The following is a 27,322-nucleotide window of genomic DNA, read 5'->3' as shown; positions in this document are numbered from 1 at the left end:
CCAATTAGCGGGGGCCGAATAAAAGGCACTAGGAAATCTAAGAGATTTCCTTGCGTCATTTTGCACAGCACTTTTAACGCCTGCTCAGAGCAGGTGTTAAAAGGGGGCTTCCATTATTTATAAGGGGCCCATATGTACTCTGTAGGAGTAGCGCCAATATTGTGGCACTACTCCTGCAGACGACATCAATTGCGTCATTAAAAATTATGCTATTGCCCTTTACCCTGCGCCATGGTGCGCCATTTTTTAAATACACTCTCTGCAGTGCCACTTTCCATATATATGCCCCTAAATGCTTTCTTTTGCAAAGAATGACAAGGCTATTCTACAGAGGTGAGCTGTGCTGTTATAGTCCTACTTTCATTGGAACTACATATAGAAAACTCTCTTACCGACCTATCAGCTACAAAATCAAGATGAGGCCTGAAAAAACATTCTCAACATTTGCTTTGTAGAAACATAACTTTATGGCCTTAAAGAACAAGTTCCAACATTTTCCCATAAACATTTTTGGGAGGTATGCACCTCACTTAAACAACCCATTTTCTTGAACATGCAGTTAATGAGCCACTGATTCATTGATTCTGTAAGGACATTGTTTATAAAATTAGTAAATTACAATTGGGTTACCGTTCCAAAACACTTTGTCTTGCCCAACATTAGTGATTTATAATTTTTAGCAGCTTCATCCAATCACTCCCAGAAATACAGCTAAACATATCGAACACAACCTCTGTAATGATGGTTTCAGTATCATTATCATTACTATCAGAAGCTTATTTGGCCTTCTTAGAATCAATTACAAGTCTTGATAGACTGTCCACATACTGTTCTTTCTTCCCAAGGCATTCAGAGTCCTCATATTTTATTTCTGCCTCCTAGAACACAATCTGTCAGTGCACACTCTAAAATTTCATTCTCCCTTTGGTGGCAAAATTCCAATCACCTGTTTGTGGTATGATGTAATTTTAAACTTGCTGGCCCAGATATAATTTGCAAACACACACCAGCAACTTGTTTTCTATCACAGCTTATTTCCTCTAGGTATTTAGGATACATGAGGCTTACAGTATATTCAATTTTTCTCCCACAGCACCCAAAACCAAACATATCAACTGTCTCCACACAAGTCTTCTGCCAACAGAAAGACTTAAGAATTGCTGCATCCGTAATATCCAAGTTGTTGTTCTTTAAGGCATCCCATTGATCATTAGTCGATAAAAACTCTGCATCCTTTTTTAGCACTTTTCTGAAAGGTTCCACCTGCTCATTAAAATTGCAAACAAATTGGATATAATATTCACATAACCCTGTAAATGATAACAAATTCTGGCTAGTATCAGGGAAGGAAACATTTTGGGTGGCTTCTACTAAGGACTTTTTAGGTACAACTCACTTACTGGAAATTTTGTGGCTAAAATAATTCACTTCACTTAGAAAAACTTGCCAAGGTCAATCCACTGCAGTCCTTCACCTATCTCCTGATATGCCTTTCATCGTCGTTTTCATCCTTTGGCAATACAAAAAAGTAATCTTAGAAACACTTCACAAATTGTTCCACATCTTTAAATGTGATACATAGCTCATTGAAACATGAATGGCACAGATGCTAAGCCAAATGGCATCTTCTTGCACTGGAATAATCCATGTGGGGTCACAACTGCAGTGAGTGACTTACCGTTAGAAAACAAATCTATCTGGTGATAAATGGACCTTGCAGATTAGTAATTAATTTGTTAATACTAGGTAAAGGATGGCTTTCCAGTACAGTTGTACCATTTAGTGCTCTCAAATCCACACACAATCTCAAACTAATGTCTTCTTTCTTTGCCAAGACAGTAGGAGACACCCACTCAGAAAAATTCCTCTTCTTCGATGATATTATCTTCTATCTGTTTGTCTAATATTCCTGTCAATTTAATGATCATGTTTAGTGGTACTCTCCATAGCTCCTACTTCATTGGCTCTACCACCTGCTTTAATACAATAAACTTTGTTTACTTTATGTCTTGCACAAACAAGTCTTACTCCTTAGCAAATGGTTTTAAAATTATGCCCAGTACCTACAGATGTTTCAAACCCTTAAACATTCTCACCTTTCAGAGTAACATATTATTTTATATTGGCATTCCTGTCCTTAAAATACAAATGTAGCTTGCAAAATCAAACAATGTCAAAACTATAACCTTTAAAGGCATCCAGCTCAATACCTAACTGTCTGCAAGTCCAATTAAACCTCCAAAGTCCTCAACAATCCTTTATTTTGTAGTAATAGTCAACGAAGATGCAGAATCTTCCATTAAGGAAAGTTCCACCTATAGCAATATAATTTCACACATATGTGGACCCCTCTTGTGATTTTCATAATTTTCCCTTCATTTCTCACAACCAGAACAAAACCATCCTTCCCATCAGATAAATGTCCACTACTTTCAAACATGTGATTCTCTTCACATTCTGACCACACAGAACCATTTTCTTATGTTTTTTTCCACATTTTGTTTTAAGTCTTTAAATTCCCAGCAAGGTGTTGACTTTTCCCATAAATATTTCAGTCTCAATAGAAGGACATCTCTTAGAAGAAGCCAAGTGACTGTAACTACCAGACTTATAGTATGTAAACACTTTCTCATTCCTAATGGTTCTGAATTTCCTCTTTTGATTTACAATTAATAATTAGACAAACTTCAATCCTTTAGTCATTCAACTGGCTTCACGCACAACTTAGATTGTCAAAATGCCTTAGCTGTCGTAATGGCTTCTTGTAGAGTAGGATCACCAATGGCCCACAGCCTTTCTTGAATTGGTTTTTAAAAATATTTTTATTATATTTTCTCACAAACAGGATGGTTTCTGCAGCATAAAGATACACAGGCAATATCAAGTGACAGTGTCAGCCATAAGGCAGGCTGAAATATTAAACATTCAGTTCGAAAATGTCATAGGTCCATCCCAAGACCCACACAGAACACAGACATTTCTGGGCTCAATTCCCCCACAGCTCCCTCCTCACTCTCCATCAGCCTTAGACCACTGGTGGGAGGTCTTCGCAAGCTTCAGGGGACAACCCTGCACCCGGTAGAGTGGCTTCTCTGCTGCCGGCACCACTCCATATTGGATTCCAACCCTTTCAGGGTCTGAACTTGTGCACAGCCCCAATATCTTATTGTGTCCTTCCCTGCCACCACAAGAGCCACACTGCAGAACGAAAGGTTGTGCCTATCTAGGGTCATCTCCCCCGAGAGACCCAGGCCAGCCAACCAAGGAGTGAGCCCTAGGACCTACCCAGGACCCCTGAAAATCTATGCTGAACCCCCTCCCAGAAAGCCCTCAGATTCTGGCACTTCCAAAGTATATGGACCATCATTTCCTGCTGTCCACAGCCCCTCGTACAGCGATCCAAGTCACTTCTCTCCACAGTGAAGAGCCTCATGCGCGTGAAGTATACCTGGTGTAGCAGCTTTAACTGGATGAGCCACAACCCGGCTGGATGGCAACCTCCCTGGGGTTTTTTCAGGCTGCCCACCACTCATCATCCTCCATTCTCCCCAGAATCCCTCCCATCGCTCTCGCAAGCAGCAGGGACAGGGGGAGCTGACACTAGTGGTCCCCAGTCACATACATTCCCAAGTAAGTGAACTTGAGGTCAGATCACACCAGGTGCTGAGGTCAGTCGCCCCCAAGGCGCTATAGATTTACCCCAGTTGGAATTTATATCATAGAAGAAGCCGAAGATTCGTAGGATCTCCATGACCCTCGGGAGGGCGTGGACCGGATCTGTGCGGTAAAGCATGACATCATCCGCTTAAAGAGAAATTACATCCCTCCACCCCCATCCAACTTGAGGCCGCACAACAGTGCATCCCACCAAACCCAGCTCGCCAGCAGCTATACTACCAGCACACAGAGCAGTGGGGAAAGGGGCACCCCTGCCGGGTGCCTCTGCCCAACTCAAATTTATCTGACAGCATGCCATTCAGCTGCACGCTTGCCAATGATATAATGTAGAGGAGGCGCTCCCATGCCTGGTACATGGGTCCGAATCCCATACGGTCATGGAGGTCCACCAGATAGGGCCACTTCAAATATTCAAATGCCTTTTTGGTGCCCAACACCAAGAGGAGTGGCAGTTCGTGTACTTGAAGGCACCTGGCCAGGTACCTGAAAAGCCACCCAAGATTATGACACCTGAATCTATGAAGCATGAATCCTGAATGATCCATTGCCACCACACCATTGACCACTTGTGATAAGCGGTTCACCAAAACCTTAGCAAGCAGTTTGGTCTCCAGTTTGAGAAAGGAGATCAACCTATACAAGGCACAGTCCTCTGGGGGCTTCCCGAGTATGTTAATCAAGACGATCAGCTCTTGCAAAAGATCCCAGGGAAGCTCACCTCGCATCTGATTCTCACAGTGCACACCATGCAAAAGCTTGATAACCTTGCTTTTAACACATTTAAAAAACTCGGGGGAGGAGTCGTTGGGATCCAGGTCCTTCCCACTTCGGATCTGGGTCAGGGATTCAGCAGTGCCCACTTCTGCCTCCCTAGAGAGGCGGGAGGTGTACAGCACCAAGGCAGCATGCAAAGGTCTGGGATTTTACCACTAGTGTTTCCGCCCTCTTCCCCTTTGGTATGTATATTGCTGTGATCCATTGTTGACTCTTCTCCTTCCTAGCCAACCATGCCAGCATCTTCCCCGCCTTATTCCCCATCTCATAGATCCTACTCTGCTGCGCCCGAATAAAAGGTACTCACCTCCTGATAAACCAGCCATCCATCTCTCTACCTGAGCTGAGCCAGGCCTCGCGCCTGCTCCAGGTCTGACCACTCCACATACCAAGCTTCATTGTCTAACAATTCCCTTTTCCTCTCTATTACTTTTAGGTTTCTCTTCCTATGATTCCTCACCACCAGCGAGATTAACTGACCGCTGACCACTGTCTCATAGGCCTCCCAGAGCACTGTCCATGAGGTCACAGACCCCTCATTCCCCTTGAAATACTGGCCCAACACCTCAAGGATGCGGTGCTGAGTATCTCAGTTGGTCAGCTTACACGGATCCAGGCACCTGCCGGCACGGGGCCCATGAGCCCACATCCTCATAACGATCTGGGAAAGTTCTGAGACAACCCTCCTTAAGTAGGTGTATTTCTATATAGAAAGAACTGGGTCCTGGGTACCACAAAGTAGTCCAGATGTGCCAGTGAGTGGGAGACATACGCTGCTTAGGAAAACTGTCTGTCACTCAGATACGAGACCTGCCATAAGTTCTTTAACCCCAAGGCCCCAGAAAGGAGCAGAGCTGTGGGTCATCCCTGGGAACTGCCCCTGTCCCTACCATGCAATCCACCTCTCCATGCAGGGTCAGGTTGAGGTCCCCCTCTCTTGAATTGTTCTATGTCATATGCTAAAAATCCTTTGATCCCTAATCTTGTCTGTCACACAGCTCAAATTTCAAGACAGTAGCATTGACCTAAGACTGGATAAATGACTCTGCTTTCTATTGAGCCTTTGTGTAAAAATGGTACCTTTCCTACTACCATGAAGTCTATATTTGTTTTTCAACCTCTAGAGTGCCTCATAAAGATAGTTAATATTCCCCTGTCCTTGATGGATAATCGGTGGCAAAGGCCTGAACACTTCCTGCCCCTCTGACTAAAGGTAATGTAACAAAATGTGTGTCCCTCCAACTATTGCCATTTAATCACCTTTAACAACATACATACGAGTATGTCTTAAATTTCACAGATGCATTAATACAGCTGTACTTTTCTCCCCACAATGGGCATGCAGAAGCAATCACTCTGTCCATTTAAAATCCGCATTTGACTTAGTGCCTTGCCAAAAGATGTGGGAAGTTCTTTCCGGGATGGCAATCCCCACCCACATTCTTTCCTTGTTAGTGCGGCTCCATGAGGGCAACTATGCACATGCTAGGTGGGGTGACTTGGGACAGCTTACTGATAAAATTTCAGTGTCGAGGGGAGTACGCCAAGGGAGTGTCCTTGCTCCAACTCTGTTCTCTTTATATATTAATGACATTGTTTCTTCCTTACTCAAGGTGAAGGCAGATGCACCATTTTTAGGTACACATAAAGTTCCAGTCTTGCTATTAGCAGATTACACCGTTTTGATATCTAAGACTCCAAATGGTCTATGGAAACTCCTTACATGTTTTGAGGAATTCTGTTCTGCTCGGGGTTTGGAAATCAACACCTCCAAAACCAAAATGATGGTGTTCAATCCCTATAGATCTTTTAAAGGGAAGGTTACATTTGGAGGTATTCCACTTGAGAAGGTGAACACATTTAGCTATCTTAGCCTAATGCTATCAGAGAACATGTCTTGGAAGGTACACATCGCTAAGCAGGTGTTGAAGCAAACGCAAATTACGGGGGGTTTAATTAAGGATTTTGGTCTTTCTTATACTAAGCCAATTTGTCCAGTACTCCAAATGTATGAAGCCAGGGCTGTGAGCTCTGATCTTTATGGTGCAGAATTATGGGGCCAGGCCAAATCCCAGAAATATCAACTGTTGAGAAAACTTTTTTTATAAGGCCCGCTTATGCCCTCTTTTTTACTGGAGGCGGCTCTGGACTACACCAGAGCTTGCCCCCTACAATGTAGCCCTGCAGGCCATAATGGAAGCTGATCACTCCCTTAGCATTCCTTGGCTCAGACACATTAAACTGTCACTTTATATGCTCGGGCTCAGTGAGCTTTGGGATTCTCCAAGTATTGCTCGCTTTCCATGGTAACTTGACCTTAAAAAACAGTACTAGAGGTCGGTAGACTCTGAGGATCTGGAGGCAGCACTTCATTCCAAATTACCGATCAGAAAGATATATGTAAATATGAGGCCTTTTGGGATGCAATTTTAGTTCGCAAAGACAGGAAGTTGTACTTTCAGTTTCGTGTAGGAACCTTACCATTAAGATCAATTACCACTCATTGGTCATCTGAGGGGTGACCTCTTGTCCAGCTTGAAATGCTCTTACCCAAAATCCACCTCATGTATTATTTGTTTGCCCTGCTTACACAATCCCTTGCAGGACATGGTTTGCCCTGGCCTGTAGGTTGTTGTGAGTTTGTAGGTCCCTTGTTGCTCTTCGAATCCTTAGATCAAATTCCCATTTGGCATTGGTTACTACTGTTGCCAAGTTTCTTGAAGCGATGTGGATTCTTAGAGCAAAAATTTTATCTACACTAACATGATGCATTGTGTCAACAATTATGTACTGGAGAATGCTCACGAGGAGTATCGCGGTTTTCATGTTTTTTACTTTTTTATATAGAATGTATTGTAATGATTTTATTCTTATGTATATTTATTTATTTTTTGTACTTGCCATGCACTTTTATTGCACATGTGGGGCCAAAATAAAGTCCTTTGATGATGATGATGACATGCACTTTGTGCTGCAAAATCTCTCCTACAGCCCTCCTCCGGCCCCATCCCTCCAGCCCAGCCCCACCCTACCCCTTACTCCCAGGTAAAATAAAATGATAATAACATCATGTTATTATCATTTTATTTATCTTTTCCCCAAAATCCAGTGGGGCCGCTCTCCTCTGCCTTAGCGGAGGAGTCGTCCCTGCCTCCCTACAACCTGAGACATTATTTATATATGCTTAGATATGAGCACCTTGTAGCATGTGGCATGGGATATGTTGTATGAATAAATTCAATAAAAATATTTTTTTAAAGAAGCTTGCATTGGAAAACCTAATGGAAAAAGTTGAGACGTAAAAAGATAGGTGGTATTTACTTGTTTGTTTGGCAGGTACCAAAGGTCCACAAGTGTTTTCCAAGTTAATGCTGGGTGTTCCTACATTCGTGTTATGCTTACATAGCTTTCACTTCAGGGAAAATTATATTTACTTCCCACAAGAACACAAGCAATGACAAAAAGTTGAATAGTCATAAAGTCTACCAAGGCCACTGTTGGAGTGGAAAGGAACACTGATTCGGAAAACTGTGCTTTCCATATGAAGATGTGGCAATGGAATACCAGGTTTTTAAGCTCCTTTGAAATATTGTAAATGTTTTATTGGAATTGTACTGTTCTATTGCTTGAATAAATATTATTCCAAACTGTGTGGGTTACTGGGTGGTGACATTGTTACATTTCAACACATCAAGTTAGCTATGTCATTAGAATTTTTTAGAATGTAGAATGTGGGCAGATCTGCATTCTGTGCATGTCACTTACCACCTTGGTGCTGTCGGGCAGGTTTGTCTGCTGTTACTTTAAAGCTATTATCTGTACACTTTGTTCCACCACTTCTCATCAAGATTCCCAGTTGGCAATCGCCAACTGTGATTGTGGTTTCTAAGTGAGATATTTTTGGGTGTCCTCCAAGAGATCACAATTTAGAAAAGATGTATGTGTTGTAGGAGCAAATGGTAGATCAGGTAGAAGACCTAAGAAGGGTCTTTTGGAGTTTAAATAGTTTCAAACTTCGGACTGAACATAACAAAACCTTATTTTATTGCATTTGGTAATCAGACTTCATACGGATATTATAGTAGTAGACGTCCTTCATACAAAAAATCTAGCAGTAGGCATCCTTCATACTGACAATCTACAGACAAGGCTTCCTGGTGGAACTGGGGAGCATGTAGGTCTATAGTGGTATCTGTAAAACCTGAACCTTGTAAAGAAGCTCCAGAGCAAACCAAACCAAACCTTTCCATTTCAACAAATGTGCATGACACATATGAATATTTTCCTAACTTTCCTTGATTTTACAGTCCGCTAGATGCATTTGATATCCTGAACACCAACTCTACTCTGCAGATGACACACGTGTGGTGTTCCCAGAACAGAAAATTAGCTGGTTAAATAAGTTAAGACATTGAGGGCCTCATCTAGATCTTGGCGGTAATGGTCCCACCACTGGTTTTCTGTTGGAAAATCAGTCCGTCGCCTTGGCGGTCCACCTGCCTGATTTAGATGTTGGTGGGGCTAGAGGCGAAACACTGCCCGAGTCACTCCGACTCCTCCAAGAATCTCCAGCTGCCGCGACTGCAGCTTTGGGAATAGGGGCTGACGACGAGACTCTAGCCACCTTTACAACTGAACAGATTTAGATGTGCCTTATCCCAAGCCCAATGTGGCTGTCTGACCTCTACACCTGAGGTGGTGGATTGGAAGGGGAAGCGGCACAAAACAAACCTTTTTCCATGTTTCCACTTCCATTTTTGACTGTACCTGACTAGACATCACCTGTTGTCGCTGCTGCCACTGGACCACAGAGACAACATGACCCCCTGTCGCCAGACTTAAAGGTAAGAAACAAGCGTTGGCTGTGTACATTGTGTGATCACCACATATGAGCTCTAGACCACTGCAGTCACAGTCATGTCACAGTAATTATTTCAATTACGATGGCATGCATATGTCAGGAACACATTTGTGTGGGTCATGGATGGGGACACACTGGTAAATGACACATTTTGCACACATACACAACTGTCATTTTGGTGTCAGTATTTATTGGCAAATGAAAGCTGGCACCACAGTGACATTACATTCACACCTGTCGACTTTGTCCTTGTGTGCACATTGCAAAGAGTACCTGTGGCTTGTTGAGGCAGAAGGAGCTGCAGTGGGTGATGTGGTTGTATTTGTATGTGGTCCTCTTGCATATGGGTCTGCTGTTGTGAATGATTGGGTGTGTGTTGCTGTGAGCAATATTCGAGTAAGTATTGTTGTGTGTTGGTTGTGATGTGTGTAGTTGTGCTTGTGTGTGAGTGTGTTTGTGTAGATGAGTGTGTAATTGTGGTGGTTGTTGTGGTTGGGTCGTGTGTGGGTGCAGTGTCAATACTATGTGTTTTGTGTCATTGATGTATGGCAATGTGTGTTTTTGGCATGTACGTGTTGTGTGACAATGGATATTAGTGTGTATGTATAGTGTTGTTAAGGGGACACATATGGCAAAGGTACAGTGTGTGTGTGTGTGTGTGTGTGTGTGTGTGTGTGTGTCACTTACCTCTATTCCACAGCCACTGCAATTGTACAATGTCCATTGGGTCCAGCAACCGTCTCCCTCCATCAGCAATCTGTCACCAGTACACCTGCAGGACTATAACATCTAAATAGGGTTGACGCTCTGTTGTGGCAGTCTGCGGCTCGGCTGCAATACATCTGAATATGGCAGGCAGAACACCGTCGACTTGATGGTGTTTTCGAGTCCGCCGCTATGGCGGCTTAGTGGTAATACCGCCAAGATCTAAATCAGGCCCTAAGTCTGCTGAGATAATTCCACATAAAAAATCCCACAATAAGAAGTTACTTAGGATCTCTTTTAGAGTCTAATTAACTGCTGTCTTTCATTTCATGATCTTGCTGCCTTCAATGGTGAACCCGCCACTGAAGGTCCTCTGATACAATTGAATGTTTGCTAATGGGCAAACTTATTTCATTAAGCAGCTTAGAAACCTTTTTGTTGTACAAAAACAAACTCCCAAAGAAGGAGTTGGCTTTAGTAAACAAAGGGAAAGATTTAAGAGCCCCTAACCCCTCCTTGCGCGATGTAAGCTCATTTTGTTTAAGGCTTATGTGGCCCGACGAGGCCAAAATTGCAGCGCCAAATTTACAAAGTGGCGCAATGCATGCATAGATTGTGGCCAACACACCACTTTTCATGTTTTGATGACTCTCCCTAGAAAGAACTCCACCACTAACTCCGAAGTGAACTTGTCTGTTATCATTTCTTCCTGTATCATTTACATTGAGGGTTATTTTCTAGATACTCCATCACGACGTTTGTATTTACAGCTCTGGAACACTCAATCACAAATCATCTTGTGAAGTAAACCACTATCACCAAAATAAATTGTTCATGAAATGGTAAGGTTGTGATAAATTCCACAATGTCCGATCGCAACTTAACTCATTGTTTCTTAAGGATTTCTACTGATTACAGGGGAAGCCTTCTAGTCACTCTAACGTTGTCACTCTCGACAACTGACACACAACCTAACACTCCCCTTTGGCTTTTCATCATAGGCCACTAGAGGGTCTCTCTTGCTTTCATTATTTCTATATTTAGGCCCATATTTATAATTTTTTTAGCACTGCATTTTGACGCAAAAGCGGTGCAAACTTATATAAAATTGTATTTTGTAAGTTTGCGCCACTTTTGCGTCAAAAAATGACGCAAATGCGGCTCTAAGAGAGTCTAAATATGGCTCTTAGTTCCTAAAAAAAGGAGACAACCAAGTACCCATGTACCACATCTCTGTTGGAATTTTTGACTGTGGCATGAAGGCTCAAAAGTTTACTAGTTTTAGGTTTTTGAGATCGCCAAACTCTGTTGATAGGGTTATCCTTATCAACTTTGCCCTGGGAAACTACAACACTTTGATCATGATCTATAGCCTACAATGAACCATCATTTCAATAACAGAACTAGAAGACCCCCGTACCATTCGAAAATGATGAAAAGTTGACTACAGTCAGTAGAAAAAGAGACAACTACTTTTGAGTAAGTTTAACTTGATATGATGCATTGACTATTTCACAATACCCAAAATAAAATTAAGGAGCATATTTACGAGCCCTAAGACGTTAAGGCAGCACTATGGAGTCCCCCACCCGGCGCCATATTTACAAAGTGGAGCAATGCAAGCATTGCAGCAGTTTGTAACCCCTTGCGCCACAATATACCTGCGCCAGGTATTATGTATGCAAAGGGGGACATTCTCCCGTAGGGAGACCCAAAAAAATGGTACAGTGAAATTTACAAGATTTCACTGCACCGTTCTAGCATAATTTTTTTACGTCTGCTCGGGGCAGTCTTTGAAGTGACGCTAGTGCATCAACCTAGTCCAGAAAAGCACCACAATAGCATCAAAAAGTTTATGCTATTGTGCTAACGTGCGCCATGGTGCGCTGCATTGTAAATACAGCGCTAACATGGTGTTGTTAGAGAGTGCAGGGCGATGCAAGGAAACTGCCACATCACAGCCAATGAGCCAGTTCCTTGTAAATATGCCCCTAAATTCTGTAGTGAGTGTTTAAGGGTTACGCTTTGACTTTCCACTGTAGCCCTGAGAAGATTAAATAGACCTCAGTGTGTAGATTTTCAACACTTTGACCATCTCTGGGGCTGTCCATGCCGCTAAAATCTCTATATCCTGAGTGTGGCCTTTTGTTTCATTTGACTGCTTTGTGCTAAAATTTAGCAATTGAACAGCACCACCAACTGGTCCACTAGCATGGAATGGAGTCACTAACAAAATGTTATACTTTACAACTTATTGCACGGTCAGGACGAGAGACTTGAGACCACCGATATTCATCTGCAGTCTTACTGCACCATAATGTTAATGTGCTTGTTCAAGTGACATCTCTCTTTTGGTGCTAACTTTGCCTGAAGAGTCCTTATTTTATCCTGAATGCAATAGTTGTATAGTACTCTGTTTGAATCAACCTCTATACTGCCTCGCATGAGTTACCTGTTGACTGCTCAACTGAAGGCAAGCCTCAACATTTCCATTTTCAGGACTTTCATGAAGCACAAGTGGGAATGCTCTGCCCTTAAACTTGGGTTTAGAGTATTCAAAAGATTGGCATCCAGAACTCCCAAGATCTGCCTCCGTCTTTTTTGGTGACAGGAATCTGCCTAGTGGATCATGTGCATTGGCCGACTATAATTTCCTGGCAGGTAGGTTAACTAGATACAAGGTTCTAGCAAAACCTATGTGTTGCATAAATTATTATAATTTTAATTTGATCTTTGACTCCACCAAGTGGTTTTATGTGTCTGCATTTCCTTAAATTCAAGCGTGACCTAGCCACCGGGATCTGTAGTCTTAACAGCTGGTCTGCAACCAGCTGCTGATGTCACTGGTTCACTTTGCTGCTTCCTATTCACTTTTGAAATCATGAAGATGTCGTATGAATCAATACATCATGCTATAAAATGTCATTCTGACTGGTTATGGATTTACCTTATGTTGAGAGCTTTTAATTTAAAAAAAGACAGTAGACTACCTTAATTCGCAATAAATCCGAAGTACAGGGCTTTCAGTTTGTGTTCATCATAAATATGGTTTGAGCTACAGTGTTTTAATGTTCTCTCAGCTTTTGACCTCGCAATTAAATTACTTTTAACAAATGCTAGAAATGGAATTTTCCGAGGTATTCATGACAACCAGAGTATGATTTTCCTTTATATATAATCAATAGACATAATAAATGGATGATTCTGGCAGATCACCTAAATGGGATCTCGCTGCAAAGTGGTCTGTGGAAGGAAGCGGATGAGGACGTCCTAGCAGCCAAATCTTCCACCGGAGACAGATTTGGCTTTCAATAGCACAGAAAGGCAGACGAAAGCTTCCAGGGAGGAACTGGTTCGGATACAACATAGTATGTACAGCATATCAGAGCCCACAGACCCAAGGTCGTTTGTGTACCAGAATGCTGTGTAGAAAATATTCTGGTACACAAATATTGTAGCCAAAATATCACGCGCCATATATGCATCGGAAAGTAAAGATTTACTATTCTTAGCTCCACAACTACATACTTTGAAGATATACATATCAACAAGGTACATTTAAGCGGAGTTCTGAATAATAAATCTATATTTACCTATATATACCTATATTCACAATGTTGTGTTGTTTTTCTAGCACGATATTTGAAATCACTATCGTGGTAGAATACTCCCATAACCCATACAAAGTAGGATCTCTGAACAATTACCAAGGGAGAGAGCAGCAAGTAACTAATGCTTTTTTTTTTTTTAAGTGCATAGCACTATTTTTTTTTCTCAAAAGTTTCTAGCCGGGAGTGCCGACCAACAGGGCCTCCTATCCATTATCTGACTCCCTCTTCTTTCTTAGAGCGGCTGGTTCTTTGAATTTCTTTATCTTACTCTCGCAGGTTCTTTATCATGTCTTCTTTCTCCTTTCATCGTGGTACGCCTGTCTTTCTGGTTTTCTCCTTTTCTCTCTTTCTTGCTCTGGTCCAAAGGCAGAGAATGAAAAATTAGCGTTGGTCCCAAAAACGTGCAGCAGTGCCCACCACCTGCAACCACCAACACAAACACTGACAGTAGCAGGGCCCGCCGAGACACAGCATGGAGGACGTGGGTCGTTAGTAAATAAGAGCCCGGCACCAAAGCAATTGGAACGAGCTATGGCTATTTTATCTCCAGCCGCCAAGACTCCATCATCTTGGATCCCTAATTTACAAGAGGTTGAGAGTCCAGTCAGGTGGGGAGCTCCCTTCTGAATAGTAATAATAGGAACCCCATTATGGTAAACGCAGCCTCTTTAAGCAAGAGAGGAAGACAACTGCAGGTGGTGGAACAAAAATGGCGAGGTTGAATGGAGATAGGCCGAGAGAACTTCACTTACAGTGAGTGATACCTTTGCCTCAAGGGTCTATTTCTACCGCAAAATGTGTTCCCAATGATACCTCCATTGTCTTTTTGAAAGAATTTCACCCTTTGCCCCAGAAAAGGGTGTCTCCTATCCACCCCTGGATGTCGTTCTGAACTACAGGCTTTCTTTACTGCTGCCATTCCGATAACAATCAATCATGATGTACTACATCATTCCAAGATCCCTCACTAAAAGACCACCTCCGTTCTCTAAGTATCAGTCACCTTTTACTCTTTCTTTCCATACGCAATATGGTGGGTAACCTGCTAGAAAACACTCAACGATACCATAAGCAGAAACAGCGAATTTCCATCATTGATACATGCCAGCTTCACACACCTACTGACATGAGGGGAAGCTCACTCCAGCACACAAGAGTGGACCTTCATGTTGGATAGAAGAAGCTGTGAAATAAGTTGAAAGAATATATATATATATATATATATATATATATACACACATATATATATATAAAACTTTATTTATCAGCTTTTTATATAAACAAACACGCAACACATCTTTCTTGTAACATGTAATGACATTCCTCCCACACGAGGCTCAAAGAAGAAGCTAAATTGAAAAGATCTAAATGTCAAGCATACTATGGCCAACTAAATGCACCACATCAGGTTCTATATACTATTTGAGATAAATGATTCACATACCATACAGAATATAACATATACAAGGAATAGGTTATTCATTACCTTCTTTCTCCCCATCAGAGTCCAATGTTAAGAGGTAATCCCTAAGCGGCTGCCATATACCCTTCGGTCTGGAAGTTATAGGTTGTAGGGAGGCATACAAGTCACTGGTGGTGTTGCATTATGTCATATCCCGAAGCCAGGCAGCAATGGTTGGCGGTTGGCTTCTGCCCCAGCGGAGAGCCATTTCTAATTTAGCCAGAAGCAGAGCAATGGTGGTAGGGCAATGTTGGCTGGGACACAGGGGTTCAACATAACCTAGTAAACCCATTAGCTGTTCTGGTTCAATTACCTGTCCGAACATGGGGCATATTGTGAAAACAAAACTCCCTCCAATATAATTTATTAACATTACAAGTCCATGAAAAATGTGCAAAATCAGTATGATCCATTTAGCATTTGGGACAGTGATGTGGTCTCATAGGATCAAGTTTAGCTAGTGCCTTCAGTGTTGTATATGTACGATGTGAATATTTATGATGGAGTAGTTTGTGTTGGTGGTTATTGGAGACCTGGTTAGTTTGGTACAGCAGTAATACCAGGATTTATCCAGAATGAAGTGTCCTAAGTCATGTTCCCAGGCTGCTCTTGAATTCTACAGTACTATGGGTCGCAGTTGCAGATAAGTGCGATAAACTCAGGATATCAACCTGCCACTAACTTTGGGTGGATATTACTAAAGATAGGGGAGGAAAATCAACAGGTTCCTCAGGGTATGCAGGTAAGACGTCACGCAGGGTGTTGTTTAGATGTTGGAATACAAAACTGCTCATGTGCGTCAAACCTCTCCCCTCCGTAAGTGCGGAACTAGGTTTCAATGTACCATTAACACAAAGATAATTCCCTACATTTAACTGGTGCGAGACAAGTGAGCGATGTATAAAGAGTTCCCTGGTAAGCAGCAGCTATGGGTTGTTGGGGAGAGGTATGTGAGGAGAATACAGGATGCCCCCGCCCAGATATTGTGGAGCGCGGACCAAGCCTGGCATGTGGTAGAGAGGGTTTGTATGTCAATGGGGTCTCGCAGAAGTACCTGAGGGAGTAGGGAGGAGAGGGTCAGATTGGGTGCCTGAGCTCACTCAGGTTTGAGGTATGGTAACCTGGCATCGGGTTGGTACCAGTAATAGACAATGTGGGATTGGGCCACAAGATGAGATAAGTGCACATTCTGAACTCCAAAACCGTCTTGCTCCTAATTAAGCTTCAAAATCTCCCACCTAATTCGGGGTCATGCCCGGCCCATATGAGATGTGTCAGGAGTCCCAGCAAGGTGGCAAAGAAGATGTTGGTTAAAGCAACAGGAATACTAGTGAAGAGATACAAAAACCACAGAAGGACCACCATCTTTATTATGGCAATACATCCCGTGGCTGCTAGAAGTATCTCAATCCACTGCTCCATCTGAGTGGCAAGTTTATCTATAGCAGGGCCATAATTATGGCGTATAACTTCAGATGTGTCTCTATGTAAGAAGACATCAAGGTATTTGAGGGAATCAGTGCACCAGCGTAGGGGATATTTTAAAATGCAGATTCAGTGGTATCTGTTGGTAGAAAAAGTTCCGACTTGTTGCAGTTATTTAATAAACCTGAAAAGGTTGCAAATCGTATTACCTCACATATGAGAGTGGGGGAGATTGGTGGGTGGATCATGGACGAATAGCAAGATATCATACGCGTACAATGAAGCCAGAAGCAGGGCATGCTGAAATCACAGACCCCTGTCCAAGTGACACTCCTCCAAGTGTCTAACAGGAGGGTCCATGGCAATAATAAATAGGAGAAGAGAGAGCAGGCAACCCTGACGTGTATCTCTAGTTATCGGAAAGGCTTCAGAAAGAGTGCCATTCACCCTAAGGCCTGCCAATGGATCTTTGTAGAGTAGCATAATGAGGTCTTGAAAGTCATTGGGCATTCCTAGTTTGGCCAGTGTTGCATGTAGGAACGACCATTCAAGTGAGTCAAATGCTTTCTCAGGATCCAATAAAGTGACTGCAGCTAGAATGGTAGGGGGAATCGGATTTAGTACAGCAAAAATAGTGTGAAGATAATGGTTGTGGAGCGATGAGAAACAACACCAGGCTGCATAGTGGAGATTCTGTTCTCCAGTAAAAGGGAGAGACATGTTGCTATTACTTTGGCTAATATTTTATTGTCAGGATTCAGGAGTGATAATGGCTTGTAGGAGGTGCAGAGGTGGGCTGGAATGCCAGGTTTGAGCAGTAAGGTGATAACAGCTTCCCTGAGGGTGGGGGCAAGGTGCCAACAGCTAGTGATTCAGCATAAATCTCCAGAAGATGTAGGGCTAGGATGTGTATATACGCCTTATAAAAGTTCCCTGTGAAACCATCCAGTCCAGGGGCTTTAGATCCTCTCATTGCATCTTAAATTTCATTCATCATAAATGTTAATGAATGATTTGATTTGATCTATAGCCTCCGTAATTTGCTCTCATGTAATAAGGGCAGCCAGAAATTACTGTTGGGCAGGCATTAGCCAAACTATGGCTTTCTCGGCTAGGTACTAGGCAAGTGCTGATTCATTCCCACTCATGCGTGTCGTTTATATTTGCAGGTAATAGGTTGTAAACACTTTGGTAATAGCGGCATTTTTACTAGCAGGTGTGCCGTCTGCCAAGAGACTTGTCGAGCGAGGTTGTGGCCAGTCTCTCAGCTTCGCCATACCTGCGCACTCTAGCATATTTGCCCAGATATGCTACCTCTCACACAGCCAGTTCTCGGAACTCCTGTAGTGTGTTGGATTGGTTGTGCAGTTGAGATGGTTGTGTACTGGTCATGCTGGCCACATCCATATCTCACAGTTCCCCTTCCACCTTTGCCAAGTCATTTCTAATACTGCAGAGTATCCCCACATGTTCAGCAATACATACTCCCCTGATATAGGCCTTGAAGGCATCCCAGAGCACAGAGTACATTTTCACAGATCCAGTATTGGTCGTAAAATATTCATTTATCGCGTTGCAGATTTCTGTACGAAAAACCTCGTCATGCAGCTCTTTCTCAGGAAAACGCCAGTGCCTGGTTGAGTGGATGCGAAATGGAATAAGCAATGTTTCCTTCACGGGGCATGATCAGAAAGGGTGCCACAGAAGGACTTCCTGAGACATATACCAATGGTTAATCCGGGTCCAGACATTATGTGGGGCAGAATAAAACCTAAAGTCTTCAGTGTGTGGGTTGTGGGAGCGTCAGGTATCAGTGAGCTAGAAGTTGTCTAGGACTTCACTAAGTGCTTACAGGGAGCGGGATTGGTTATTGTGGTAGTACCAATAGTGCCTAGTGGGGGACAGCATGTGAAATAAGGTCGCCGCTAATTGAAATATAGTCAGCTTCGACCACAAACCAGCATGGATACCTCATGCTAGAGTTCCGAGGAGTCAGTGTTTGACGCGTAAACATTTACGAGCAATACTGTTCTGTCGGCCAGGACACTAAACACTAGTAAATATCTGCCCTCTGTATCAGAGATACATTCCCGGCAAATGACAGGAACACTCCTCTGAATTAAAATACAGACCCCCTGGAAGTAAGAACTGTAATGGGCAAAGAAGCGATTAAAGCCCTATGATGCAGCAAATGGGCATCGCGGGGAAAGGGGAGGGTCTCTTGTAGGAATGCTAATTTAACACCACACCTGTTTAAGTATGAAATAACCTGTTTTCCTTTCTTTGGGTTATTGAGGCCTCTGATATTCTATGTCATCCATGTCCCCTATCCCTATGGGAGTGTGTAGCAATGTAGCATGGGGTAGGGAATGTGCACGTATAAGGCGGAGAGCCGCTGGAGTGTCATGCAATACGATAGTAGTGTAGCAACCATAAAAAAACATAACAATACAAAACAGTCTGCTGCCTTCACCCACACCAGAAGAGTGATAACTGGTGAGTTCCAGTGAAAACAAGAAAGCAAACATTTCCGTATACACCTTGGAGGGGTGACAACACTCAAGATAACAATGCCCATCTGTGCAGTGGGTATACATGGAGATGGTAACATTCCAAGCTGGGCAGCTGGTCCCATCGGGGTGTGCACAGGAAGAGGTCATCACAGCAGGACCACAAGTACCGCACAGAGTTAGGTTAAGTTGATCAATACATCCAGGAGATGGATTGTTCAGGGCAGCTGGTCATACTGAGATCCCGATGAGGCAGCTGCAGGCAACCTAGGTGGCGTTTGTCTAGGTGAATCTGCAGAACCCTTGTGCTTCTTACAGAACTGAACAACATCTGCAGGGGTATGGAACACATGGTGCCAAATGTTCACCTCAGTGCGTAATGGCGGTGGGTACAGCATGTTATATTTAAGGCTATGCTTCTGAAAAGTGTGTTTCACTTCTGTAAACTTGTGTTGTGCCTCCTGGACCAGTTGTGTAAAATCCTGCAAAAGGACAGTGCTGTTCTTTGATACTGGAGGGGTCCTTATTCACAGGCTAAGAGTAGCGCAGTGTCCCAGTCCCAAAAACTGAGAAGCTGGGTGAGGATTGGGCATGGAGATGATCCTGGTATGGGACGTGACACAAGCAATCTATGGGCTCTTTCAACAACAAAGGTTTTGAGTAAAAGCTTGTCTGCCAAACAGCTCCACAAAGACATATGGGCACCCTGTGATGGTGGATTCCACTATCCCTTTAATGCATCAGTTATTAAGGCACAAGAGTGCCTCCAGATCTTCATTCTTGGCCATGGTAGATTTTAGTATGCTCCACTTTTGCAAGACACTTCAGAACATTCATTTTATCATCCTCAATCCAAGATATCCTGCTCTCCACACCATCAAGCCTTGTAGTGTGGTAGTCAAGGCGCTCGCCCATCCAGTCCAGGGTACTGATCAAAGTTTCAAATCGTGCATCTATAGATTTAAAGCCATTGCGCAGCTCAGCCATAATGGCGAAGGCGCCTTCAAAGGAGGAGTTGGAGGCTCTGCTTAGTGGAGGCTCCTCAGCATCTGGGGGAAATGCTGTAGTCGCAGGGTCCGACCAGCATCGAAAGAGAGCTTTATCTGCTTGGGGTCACCATGTCCCATTGTATCAGTGCAATTATGAGATTCAATATGCAGGATTGATCACGCCAGGTCACAGGTAGGGCTGCGGAGGAACGCTGGTCAAGGTAGACTCTGTAACAACTGAGGTGGGCAGTAGCCAGTAGGAGAAAGTGTCATGGAGCAGTGCATGGCCAACACTTCAATTTTAGGCAAGGGAGATTTTCCCAGTAAATGGCAGCACGCAGGAGAAAAATGGCACTACTCACTGCAATCTGAAGGCCACCTTGCAGGGGTAATTGTTTCTTAGGCAGACATTAGTAAGGTGCAGGCCCCATCGTACACACAACTCACCAGTGGTAGGAGGGGGATCATATGTGCCCCATGGGCTGCAAGGCCACCAGCAGCAGTTCAGCAATTCTCTGCTGGGCCATGTAGTAGGCCTCTGAGCAGCACTGGTGCATGGTGGTGATTAGGCCTAGTGCCACCACCTCACCAAAGTATTCATGCAGACTCACAGTCTAGGCCGCAATCTGAAGGCACAGCATGTAGCGGTGATTGTCGGTATGCAGATATAAATAAGTTGCAGGCCCCATTGTGCACACAATTCACCTGTGGTAGGAGGAGAAGCCAGGTGCACCCCATGAGGCAACCAAAAGCAGCTCAGTAGTTCTCCGCCGGGTCGATCAGCAGGCCTCCGAGCAACACGGGTGGATGGCAGTGATCAGGCCCAGGGCCGCTGCCTCACCAAAGTATCCATGGAGCCCTCCAGGTATGCCATTAGTCTTGTGTGATGCATCAACACACCGCTTCTAGGTCACAGAAGGCAATCGGGCCGCTGATTCAGGCCGCGCATGCTGTGGTGCCGCCATCTGGCTCACCTGTGAGCCCTGTCACCACAGGGTCTGCAAGGGCTGCATTAGGCTGCGGAAGCCATCTGGCAATGGGACAGGTGATCCAGCACATATTGGGTTCAAATGAGCAGTGGGGTTGGACAAGCATGGCAAAAATGGTCCCAGAGCATATCTAGGGCAGATGCGCGTCCGGCAACAACAGGATCTGGTGATTGTCTCCGGAGCTTCAATGCCATGCGACCATCTTGGTCGCCAGCTTGGCCACAACCCCAGTAGTGATATATTGATGGGGAGTGACGGATGCAGATGTGAGCACACAACGGGGCTTGTGCTTAATGCACACCACTCCAGAGACTGCTGTTGTCCTGCAGCATTTTGATGTATCTCTCCCATTTGTAGAATGTAGAATTTTGAAGAAAGAGTGCAGAATAAACACTTTCATTTTCTGATAGTCTCTGAACTCATCCAGCTGATTATAGACTAGAACAGACAGAAGATAGAACCTGAAGAGATTCCAGAAGGTGGTTATTAATAGCCATAAATGCTAAAGCTAATACAAACAGCCACCAGTTATTCATGCTAACATAAACAACCAAATGCAGTTTGGTCGAAACACCGTGAGTAGCCGATAGCAATGGAAACGGGCAGGTGCAGAAGACAGTCACGTATAAAGGTTCAAGGTATGGCAGAAAGGAAATCATATACTGAGCACACAAGCAAGAAGTAAAAGGTCATAAGAAGAGGCAGAGAAGGAGAAGCAGCCAGCCACGAGAAATCAAAATGGACAAGTCCAAATACTCAAACAGTCCTTCAGCTCAGTAAGAATTCGAAACACGCAACATTATTTCTCCTGAATTCAAAACTAATTTCAACACACCTATGGGTAGGCATAATTAGAAGATCAGTTGCTCCTGACAAAAAGAACGATATTGATCCCCTAAGCCAATGCACCCTGTTCATACAAAGACTCCAGGAAATGACCAGTTGCTAAAAATCCAATGCTCCAATATTTTAACTTTCACTTCAACCTGTTACTAAGAAAATACCCACAGTGAGAAGACACAGTTCACATGTGCTGAGTACAAAAATAACGTTCCTTATTCAAGACGTAGGACATGGTAATTGCACGTCCCGCACTGTTGTCAAAATTGGTACCTTGGAAGGTCTTTGTAAAAAGGAAACATGCATGAATGGTGAAAATGGCAAGCCTGGGAGATTCTAGGTTCGAAAACCAGACACCGCTGGACAGAGGTAAAATCATGGAAGGGCGCAGAGACGGCATCCTAGTTGGTTCAGGAAATAGCATCCTACCCAGAACTCCCTGTATTGTATCAGAGAAGAAACCTCAAACTGAAAATTGAACATGACTTCAGATAATCAAAAGGCATAAATTAGAATATGTTAATGAAGACTCGGCTGACCTACGAATTTATGGTATTTTTTTCCACATTTTCCATCTGCTTTGTTGTCCAAAACATCCAAAGAAGGCAAAGCTGACAAATAATTACTCATACTTATCGTTTTGCCAATGACACTCATTTCAGTACCCCACTTTTGGAATTTATTGTATTTGTTTCATTCATTATGTCACAATGTTATCCATAATTCAAATATTTTTCTTAGTTTCTTGTGCTGAAGTGACACGAGTCCCTTCTTTCCGCTTTTCATTATTACCAATAATTCTCTGAGGTATAGATTTTTAGGAGTGTAAGCAATACAGTACCACAAAGGCTCGTGTAACCAGACAGTTCAGAAGCAATTGTGGGCCGCGGACCAAAAGCGTTTGTGGGTCCCCATCTGTAGTATGTAGTGTAAGCATCACCACATAATTAGGAAAACATGGTCACTGGGGAAAGACCAAACCCAGTATGTGCGTACACCTAGGAAGTGGGCACATCAGCTGTATCACAAAGGAACCAGTATGTTCTGCTTTATTTTTTATTATTTTGAATATATTTTTTGTGTAGCATAGATCTGTGGGCCAAAAGCGCGAGGCATTAGGCAACGAGCCCTGATAGGCCAACCCTTGCAAAGGCAGTGTATGGAGCGAATGTGTCTTATAGTATAAACCTGAAGCTTGACTAGGACTGAGTAGAGAAGGAGAAACGGCTCGATCGCCTGCTTGAGGCAGCTAAGACCACCCAATCGCCTGTGGAAGCAGAGAGCTAGACCCATGGCGCGGGCAATCCCAACCTCAACCTGATGATTATGCACACATTCTCGACATTTTGTGAGACTTGCAACAAGCGGAGCTTGTTCTGTTCATTCAGCAGCCTGCAGCGGCACTTCCAGTCCTCAACGGGAAAGCGTTTAATTGAATTAACTGTTGGCTGAGGAGGGGACTTGAAATTATGCAGATAGCCCTCTTCAGGCTTTCCTCTGGAGGTTTGCAGGCTGAATTCCCATAAATCGAAATCCTAATAGAGAGGAGGGATGTTTTGAGAATCCATGTGGACCTTTATTAGGAATGTGCTTTGTAGGTCCAGGAAGGCCGATGACTTCCTAGTTTCCAGGTGAAATACTGACTATGTATTTCAGCTTCTTTAGATTAATTGTATCTAAATGTATTGAATATGGTTAACCTGAAAACCTGGCATGGATCGTTCCCTCCCGGCCCCACATTGTGCAACCCTGATAAAGACCGCTGCTGGAAATTTGTGATGGGAGGCCAAAAAGAAAGGGGTCAGTATTTCTCCTTTTCTCCTCTGAGCTTTCCTGGAGGGGCCAGTTCTTCTACAGGCAGTGGTAGAGGTAACCGTAGCACTAGATCAGCTAGTGCATGAGCCTATCAAGAAGTATAAGAAAACAAACAGCAAAATAGTAAGTAATTTATTGTTCAATTAATCAAAATCATTACACTTTAATGACCATCTTCAAAGTATAAAAGAAAGAATCGAAATTCTTAGTAAAATAAAAACGATGTGCAGTTTAAAACACAATAAAAGTTAATTATATTATAATGTCCTTTTTAGTTTAATTTCTTTTCAACTGCTGTGAGAAATGTTATATACATGCAGTCGAGTTGAGTGTTTGAGTCATCTAAGCAAGTAATTAAGGCTTGGCGACAGGGACGATAGAAAGAAGGCTTAATAAGGTGTCCACGTCCCTTGTTGAAGGTGGGACTTGTGCATAACAAGTGCAAAGTTATTCAGAAGGGTAGCAGCATAATCTTCAATTTGAGTCCACATCTTTGAGCACTCATGAAAGAGTTCTATCTTTAGAAATAATGGGGGTCATTCTGACCCTGGCGGTAATTACCGCCATGGCGGAGGTCGGCGGTAGCACCGCCAACAGGCTGCCGGTGCACCGCTGGGCATTCTGACTGCGGCGGTTCAGCCGCGGCCAGAAACGGAAAGTCGGCGGTGTACCGCCGACTTCCCGCTGCCCTTGAGAATCCTCCATGGCGGCGGAGCGCGCTCCGCCGCCATGGGGATTCTGACACCCCCTACCGCCATCGTGTTCCTGGCGGGTCTCCCGCCAGGAACAGGATGGCGGTAGGGGGTGCCGCGGGGCCCCTGGGGGCCCCAGCAGTGCCCATGCCAATGGCATGGGCACTGCAGGGGCCCCCGTAAGAGGGCCACACAAAGAATTTCAGTGTCTGCTTTGCAGACACTGAAATTCGCGACGGGTGCAACTGCACCCGTCGCACCTTCCCACTCCGCCGGCTCCATTCTGAGCCGGCGTCCTCGCGGGAAGGGTGTTTCCCGCTGGGCTGGCGGACGGACTTTCGGCGGTCGCCCGCCAGCCCAGTGGGAAACCCAGAATGACCGCCGCGGTCTTTTGACCGCGGTACGGTCTTCTGGCGGTTCCCGCTTGGCGGGCGGCTACCGCCGCCCACCAAGCTTAGAATCACCCCCAATATCCCAAATGAACACTGCAAAAGTTTCAATTTGTGTAAAGGTCTGCAGAAGATATTCCTAGCGTCTGAACATCAAATATGAGTTATTCACAGTACATGCATGTGAGCATTTGCTAAAAGATTGCTTGTCTTCAGGAATCGTTTTGCAATTTTATTTCCTGTTTTAAAAAAAAAAATTATTATGACTTATTCTTTCATCACAAAGTATTTCTGGTTGCAGTGATCTTAGGGCGGTTTATAATAAGTAATATCATGGTTTTTTGGAACTTATATTTTTGATAGATATTTCAGACCAAATATGTTGACCCAGCATGTTTGTGTTTGAAGTCTTCATTTTATGCACTAGTTTGACATGGATAGTTATCTTTCTATCAACCGATTACACAGCCAAACTCCAAACTAATTTGACTTTACAAAGCATTTGGTGGTAAACAAAAGATGTTCTTGTATGTTTTGGTGACAATCGTATTAAAAACGGGCCGAAAAAACGAGTTGAATTGCCAGTCCATAAGTTAGAGTTGGTTCTAACCTGCTTTTCATTACTTTCAATAATAGATCGAAGGAAGAACTTGTAGTTTGGTTTATACTGATTTAAAAGTGTAAGTCAAGGTGTTAGCCTTGGTTTGCAAGATGGTTTATTGGTCAAGGAAGTTACAGCGGTGATCGAATGCGCAAACAGCACTGAACTCCAACTCATAAAACAAGCGGGCAGGCCACTGAAAAGAAAATGGAAAACACTTTATCTCATTCTAACAGCATCTGTAACATACATTCCAGAGGTAAAATTGCGCATGCAAAATATCAAAAACATCATTTTTCTTTAACTACATCACTAACTCTGAAAATCCACCAGGGGAACTATTAAGAAGTTGCAACAATCTTACAAAGCTAAGTCAATTCATCCTTTTGATCTTAGCAACATTTTAATGACATTTTTCTGTACTATCCCTAACAGAAATGCAGGTCCCAAGTATCTACTATCTACTCAGCACTAAGACACCTGGACACATCACCCCTTCCAATGCTTCTCCATGGCTTTTGCATATGCAACACCTTCTCTTACCCCATCATCATCATTATCAAAAATGTTAACACAAACTCTTCCTTAATAAATATGTGTGGATTTACACTTTTAGTTCTTCTTGGTTATGTGACTAGTACAGACGTTTTCCATATTCTACTTTTGTTGTTGCTTCTCTCCTACCTCTTCTAATATGTTAGAAATTCTAGGGTGGTGAAACTACAAACTATTATTGTGGTTCACAAATCTGTTCCATTTCTTATTTGACTCTGCAAAGAACGTCCCCCTGCGCTTCATGCTGGATGGAACACTCCACAGCAAAGTGCTTAAGTGTTCAAATCTACTTTCTCTCTCTCCTGTCAATTCGGGCAAACACACGAATTGTCATCTTCCTTGAAGGATTCACGTCAGTTTTTCTAATCATGTTTTCAATTTTGATGCCATTTGAGCTGCTATGGAACAAGTTTCAACCTCTTTGAAGTCACGCCATCTCAGACTTATATAGATTGAATGGTCCCAGCTTCTGTGGTACTGGCATACAGATTAGAGGTTCCCTTATTAGTATGTAGTATGGTGCCAGATGGACTTATTCTGCTGATGGGGCCTCAGATTTTGGTGGAGTGAAAGCTTCACCACAGATATGTGCTGCTCCTCCTCTGCCAAACTCATTGTTCTCCCGTCTTATTTACAAGGTTTGCAATGGCAGATCCTCACTTGCCTCCATGTGAAAACTCTTGACCTGGCAGCCACACTTCACTGACCAGTTCTGCTTTTTGAGGCACCCCTGTGAGCAGGAAGAGAAATGAATCAATGGCCCCTGCATGCACACCAGGGATATTACCATTTGCAAATGTGAATCAGAACTCCCATCATTATTGAATGGTTTGCCCCGAGGTTAGGATGGAAGTTTGACAGGGTAAGCGAGTTCCTCCTTTAATTGTATCCCTACCATGTCTTAGCCTGTCCTTTTCTTCAAGGGAAAAGAAAATCTCTGATTAGTACAGGAAATGTACTAATTGAATTCCGCCTTTTTGTTCTAAATAAAGCTAGTTTTCTCTGTGGAAAGGATATCTAAACACCCAAGTTTGTTCCAGAACTGCTTAGCCTACCAACATAAAAAATGTTCATCTTTGGTTCTTGTAATTCTTCATTTCATAGAAATGACATTTTACAGAACAGCAGAGAGATATTTTTTGCACTTATGTTCTTCATTGTCATTGCAGGACACCCACCACAGTGTTAAAAAGATCATCTGTGGTAAACTTTTGTTCCAGGATTTTAGAATGCATCTTGAGAAGCCATATTTATTGTTCTACTTATTGTACTTCTGACCTGGGGATGTTGCAGTTTCTGGCTTTCACCCAATTATGCTGGAATTTTGTTTGACAGTATCTTATAGGTGATGTACCATGCTCTGTATGTAATGCAGGAATATAGTGATAGCGGTGAAGTTCATTCTAGGTTAAATGACAAAGCCAAA

The 27,322-nt window shown here is 43.3% G+C and overlaps 1 protein-coding gene across 1 annotated transcript in view; it reads left to right on the top strand.

Annotated features, from left to right (window-relative positions):
- The window catches only part of LOC138259924 (sodium/calcium exchanger 1-like), a 414,856-nt gene that overhangs the window by 285,737 nt on the left and 101,797 nt on the right, over positions 1-27,322 (top strand). The window lies entirely within an intron of this gene.

This window comes from Pleurodeles waltl, chromosome 9 (genome assembly GCF_031143425.1).
Source record: "Pleurodeles waltl isolate 20211129_DDA chromosome 9, aPleWal1.hap1.20221129, whole genome shotgun sequence".
Lineage (NCBI taxonomy): Eukaryota > Metazoa > Chordata > Amphibia > Caudata > Salamandridae > Pleurodeles > Pleurodeles waltl.
This window is presented reverse-complemented; position numbering and strand designations above follow the sequence as displayed.